At 41.3% G+C, this 5,122-nt stretch overlaps 1 long non-coding RNA gene across 1 annotated transcript; it reads right to left on the bottom strand.

The window, feature by feature from the left end:
• Positions 1–1,081: 1,081 nt before the first annotated feature.
• On the bottom strand, positions 1,082–4,791 carry LOC111270458 (uncharacterized). Its single transcript, XR_002686304.2, has 4 exons — positions 4,640–4,791; positions 4,021–4,262; positions 2,594–2,763; positions 1,082–1,252 (listed from the first exon to the last, which is right to left on the bottom strand). It is a non-coding gene; the product is annotated as an uncharacterized LOC111270458 (long non-coding RNA).
• Positions 4,792–5,122: the final 331 nt, after the last annotated feature.

Raw genomic sequence — 5,122 nt, 5'->3', positions numbered from 1 at the left:
ACTTACATAAGTACTTTCCCTACTTAGTACTTGATTTCTTTTGTAACCAGCTCGTCAATTTCCTTGTGATCTTTGAGAAATCTTACTGATTTTTTAATTACAATTTTTATTTCATTTACAATTTATCTACGACAAGAGAAATCTGACAAGCGTTTTCTAATAGCTCCTCTCCTGCTATATGGGGCTGTTCTGGTGCCCTACTGCTAGTATTGCACTGAGGACATATTTCCGCTGAGGTGAAGAACTGCCTAATATGAAACAGGGGTAGTAAAGAGAGACACTCATAGCTATAACACTTCATTTTCCAGAAATGAAATGTTCGCTACTGTATATATGATGTTCGAGCTTTTTAAACTATTAAAATGCAACTTAGACATAAGCAGTTACTTCTCTTGAAGTTGTCTTAAAATACCATCAGTAAGCTCAATGATTGTGATCGCAAGTCGCCGCCAGAAGCCTATCGAAAACAGAGTTTATGCCGTGCTCTTACATTGTTTAGTAATCAACCTAGCAAACGCATATAAGCCGGCAAGTAGACGTTGTCCGCCATCAGTGCATGCGATGTATACGCCTACAGAAGGCCATACCGGGAATGTTAGTTTGAGCGTGAAGCATCCTGCGGTAAAGTCCACAGCACGAAGAAACGGTCCAATGGGGCAGAGGGGCAGTTCTCCGTGTGGTTGAAGCTTGTATTCACTGCCTTGTAATTACTAACAGTACTAGAGCTGCGATCGATAGTTTCCTGCGTTCTACTCTCATCCTAATAACCGAGAGACTTAACCTTATTCAAGATTTAGCTACGTTAGTGAGTTTGCCTATTTACTTGCTAACCTTAGGGACACACTGTGGTCTAGGTTCGAACCCAGGCGTAGACAGACTTCGTTTCATGCTGGGAGCCAGCAGTCTGACTGAATGCCTACCTAACGGCGGTACCGGACGTAAAACTCGAAACATAGAGGTTTAGTTACGTTATAATCAAGCTAGAGGATTATTGGAATGAAGGTGTTATAGTAACGATGTCGGAATAACCCACCGTGGATGCGTTGCGGTCGTATAACCATATTGATCTACAATCGCAGGAAACGCGTATACGTAGAGGTGTGAACGCGACGCAAAACCCCCAGATGACCGTCGGCCGACGGGGCGATCGGACGATCATCTGTGTAAATCGATTCGCCGACTTCGAATAGGCAATCATAATAACAGCATTGGCGTGGCCGGCATTGCTGATAGTGACCCCGTGATTTCGTTTCTAGGTAATGAACAAAAGAGGACCATAAAACGTTCGGGTCTAATCCTACCGGCAGAGATGTATTCATTCAAAACTTGATGCTGTGTGTATGAAAGCGAAGCTCAAACTATTCATCTTATTATATCTGAAAGTTGGTCATATTGTACTGCAAAAGAAGACATAATCTCTACGTCGTTAGAAAGGTTTGTTTCTGATCTTCATCACACTGATAACGTGAAATATTACATAATGCAGATATATATATAAGGTTCTGTTTATTATCACTATGAGTTCACTAAAGCTTTTATGTATGTGAGGACTACAGTTTGTTTCACTGATTTCATTAGTTTTGGTTATATGGATAAGGGTATCTATATACAAAATACAATGCCCTTCTAGTAGCAGACACTAAATGCACCAACACGGATTTTCGTCAGCAAAATAATAATTTTTTACGCTGTTAGTGAAGCAGATTGCAACAATGAATTTTATTGTCGTATTGGGCATTATATCCACATTTACGTTGGTTTCTATCTGCCGCCTCTGGGCGCAAACCTATCAAGCTAACTGCTCAATAACCCACCCACTAATTAATTCGATTGCTTAATTAACAGATACTTTTGTACAGTCCTATCAATTTACGTTTATACATCTATATCCAAATCGTATTTGGAAAATGAAGAATTTGGAGCACCTATACACATTTAAATCTGCACCTCCGTTTTAAAATTATTGTGAGACCAACAAAACGAATTCTCTACCTAGGTGGACAAATTCCTCACTTCTTTAACCGTACTTTATTTGCTCGTTCAGCTTCTCCCTTATTTGGCTCTTTTTTTTTGATAGAGGGGAAGCCTTCGGCAGCGTTTGCCCCCGTTCTTGCTTAGGCTCCGGAGCAACGGTCAGAGAGAGCCTCTAGGCCGGCGTTGACCCCTGATCCTGCCGTTCGAGTGTCACTAGTCGCAGCAGGTGCCCCGGAGCAAAACACTTTGACCCAACATACTAACCTAGATTCGAAAATCTATAATACGCTGCGTTGCCTAGCTGCCTATCTACCTATTTGCTAGTCCGACGCTGTAAGTGATGGATGACTCAGCTGAGCCTGCTCGGGCACAGTTTCGACAGTATTCATGCCATTGCGACGATAGTTGACAACGAGCGCATAGGTTACGCCGTGTCGACCACTGGATCCAGCCGGATAGGCCGGACTTGGAGTCAGGATCAACCGCGCGTGCAAATTGGCTGTCGACACCACTCTTTCGTTCGTTAATATGCACAACTTTGAAGTTGTAAGGTCTGGGTCATGGTCTTTTTTTCGATTACCATTTCTGCTACTTGGACTTACTTAGCAAAAATACTCACTTTTTGTCATCACAACTGCTAACTTTTGCCGTCTTTTCTTGTTACTGTTCGCAGGGTGGTGACGTAACTTGGACGACTATTGTCCGTCAATATAAAATTGGTGGAAATGTGTTGTTGCCAACGAGGGACGTAGAAAATGGTCGTCCATTCGTATCGTAGAAAAGACTGGCCTGCAATAATTGAAGAAGTTAGTGAAATTATGATGACTTTAAATTTATCTAACAGCTTTCTCACTGTACCCAGAACGCTGTTCTAAGGCAAAATTGATTCATTGGTCTCTTATCGGGTATGTTCTTGAAACAGCGAAAGGAATTTTTGATACAAAAGCTTCCTGATCGTATAAGGTCATCATCGGCGTCTTGATAATGTTTCATTGAATGTTTTTACCAAGCACTGGATACCAAAAAGCCTATTTCAGGTATCCTCACAGTCTTAATTCAATGAATTTTCGTATCAGTCTTTCAGATTTCTTCAAGCCGGTCATTTTATTTGGGCTTGCCTTTATCCTACTTTTTAATTTAGGGGACAAGGTCAGGCTAATGTTAAGTACGGGTTATACTGAAACGTGCATATACACTTCAGCTATGAATTATTGAAAGTTTAACTAAATCTGAATCCGCGTAGCCAATTACCAGTGTTGAAGAACGATTTCATGGAAGTTCATTTGTAGTTACTTGAAGATATTTTTTTACTGATGTCGCTATGTCTGCAATCTGGCCGGTCGCTCGTAATTTCGAGAGCGCACTCATGTAAATAACAATTTTCTCTTCAAACACCTGTTCCGCTCCTTTAGCTATTTTATAAAACTAATGTATATAGCATGCCTGGTGATTCCTCAGTAAGGCTGCATCAGTAAGTCATGAGCTCGAGTAGCGGAAATCTCTTTGCGGCAGCAAATGTGGGCAGCGCTTGATTATGTTTGGGCCACCGCGAGCCCAGCGCCGCTTAGCTAGGGTGGAGTAGTGAGCAATGGATTCACTGCACTATCATGGGGTAGGGTACGTATATAAGTGTATGCATTTGTATCCTTCCGCAACACAACTGCTCGCATTTAGCCGTATTGATGCTAAAAATATTTGCTTAGCCAAGATCCCAGAATAATATAACTGTTACGTGTAGCAAACTGTCTAACTGCACGTTCGTCTATTACGTGATCTTCTGCACGTTCGAAATTTAACGTTCTTCGACAAAATCTTCTTTCTGACATTCTTTCGGCTTCACCTGATCGCATCTAATGTCTGAAAACACTGACAGAATCCTTTTGCATAGTTTTGTATTAGGTACGATAGTGGGTTTGTGGGCACAGGACGGTTCAGATCAATGGTACCCCACAGGCTGACATAGCAAACCATGGAAGAGAGAGGAGCTTCTTGCCGAAAAACTCATTCAACGAAAAAAGTGACTGAACAAATTTAGTCAATACTTACGTGCCGTACGTAGCGAGATTGAAGCTTCAGTCACAGGTCAAGTAATTTCTGCTTTGTCGTGTATCTCTTTCTATTTATGAGTGTTTCACCATGTAGACGTATATAATGTCTCCAGCGCAATTCCCTTAGTCTATTTCTTGGATTGTTTTCAAACTTGTTTCGTAGACGCATACACACACGTAAACACTGTCTGGCTAAAGTAAGAACGATTTTGTTCACCAATCCCATCGTTTAGTGGACAGCTGCAAATATCCAATAGATTGATAGTAATAGGTAAATGTAGAAGTCCAGTTACTTGTCCAAAGATCGTAATTCGTGTAGCGCCGATTCGCTTCAAAGCTGCGACAGTACAATAGCTAGTTAGAGCCACCGACAAGTTTCAACATAGATGCCCCAGCTAAACTAAATCATTTTATAGCACTAACACCGGTAAAACGAGAGCGATCGTCGGTGATTGGCTCAAAACATTTAGCCTTTAATTGCTAAAATGCCATTGGCAAAGTCGTAAACCGTTATGGTCATCCCTTGCTTCTTCGATTCCCTGGAAATTCTCAACCTACAGAAAAATCTTTGTATCTAATGCGTAAAAATATACAAGATAAAACGAAAAGTCACTTACCTAGCATGTATAGAGCGTGTTTTGTACGTCCTAATACATATTGGTAGACATCCATTGCAGCCGGGTGACTTCGCCGCTTCCGAAAAAAGACAAAATCCGTTAACGATCACGATATTCCGCAAGTTGCAGCCTTATGTAGAATGTATACGTCTTTCCCAAGCGCTCCCAAACGTAGGCAGCTGTCGTTGTCAATGCGTTGTTTCCGAAAAAAAACTATTGCAGTTCTTAATATCTTAAGAAATACGAGCTTGGTAGGGTAAATGGAAGGGAATTGGCTAGGGTTGAATATCGAGACCCGCCTTGTCGTCTCAGAGACGTGGGTCGGTAGCTTGTTATTCACAGCCGCCTGTATACAGCTTAGTATTGCTGTTAGTAAATAAATAATTACAGGTATGTTTATCTTTGAAACCAACTAAGTAATGGTTACGTAGACGTTTGTTCCTTTTTTCAAAAAAGTTTGAGTGATGTTGTATAGGACACTTG

This window comes from Varroa jacobsoni, unplaced genomic scaffold, assembly GCF_002532875.2.
Source record: "Varroa jacobsoni isolate VJ856 unplaced genomic scaffold, vjacob_1.0 scaffold_1474, whole genome shotgun sequence".
Taxonomy (NCBI): Eukaryota; Metazoa; Arthropoda; class Arachnida; order Mesostigmata; family Varroidae; genus Varroa; species Varroa jacobsoni.
This window is presented reverse-complemented; position numbering and strand designations above follow the sequence as displayed.